Source organism: Fulmarus glacialis, unplaced genomic scaffold, assembly GCF_000690835.1.
Source record: "Fulmarus glacialis isolate BGI_N327 unplaced genomic scaffold, ASM69083v1 scaffold7244, whole genome shotgun sequence".
Lineage (NCBI taxonomy): Eukaryota > Metazoa > Chordata > Aves > Procellariiformes > Procellariidae > Fulmarus > Fulmarus glacialis.
In genome coordinates, this window is record NW_009207327.1 from 5,122 (window position 1) to 5,868 (window position 747).

General features: G+C 64.1%; 1 protein-coding gene across 1 annotated transcript in view; it reads left to right on the top strand.

The window, feature by feature from the left end:
• Window positions 1-747, top strand: part of FMOD (fibromodulin) — a 5,860-nt gene that overhangs the window by 357 nt on the left and 4,756 nt on the right. The gene's annotated exons all lie outside the window — the stretch shown is intronic.

A 747-nucleotide genomic window follows, 5' to 3' on the forward strand; every position in this document is an offset into this window, starting at 1 on the left:
AGCCCTCTCCTGCTTCCCACGTCTCTTGCCCCTCTGGCAGCTCCTTGCCCCCTTGGCCGGGAGCCGGACACCCACAGCCACCGACACCCAGGTGTGGGCAGTGCCTGCTCGCTGCTCTGCCCGTCCCCTCTGCCGGGGTGCAGGGGTAGAGGGACCTGGTTTCATGCCTGGCACAGCAGCGATGGACCGAGTCCATGGATGGCCACAAACTGTGAAGCTCCTTGCTCCAAAACCTGTTCCCTCTTGGGGTGGGGTGAGGAGCTGACCCCATTAGTCCAGCAGCCTCCGGCACGGGAGCATGGGCACCAGGAGATGACACGGATCTCATGGCCGGCACACTCAGCTCAAATCCCACCCCAAAACCAGGGCTGAAGCCCACTGGGGAGGGGAGAAGCAACCTTCAAATGAAGCAGGGGGGCAGCGGTGTCTGCTGAGGACAGGCTCTGGGGTTACCAGTATGTTGAGGGGGGACACTAGAAAAGGTGGAGGGACCCCACGGATGGTCCTGCCCTGCACAGAAGGGCCCCCTGGGAAGGGGCTGCCAAGCAGCTCTGCATGGGTGGAGAGAAGCCCCTGCGCAGAGCAGGGCGGCTCTGGTATTTCAGCAGGCAGAGTGCCCTGGAGCAGGAGGGAGGAGGAGAAGAAACTCCTCTGTGACTGCCAAGCTCCCCCGTTGCACACAGCATCCCGGAGGACCACGTCGCATCTTCCCCTCGGCTGGACGAACACGCGGGGGGGGCAGGCGGG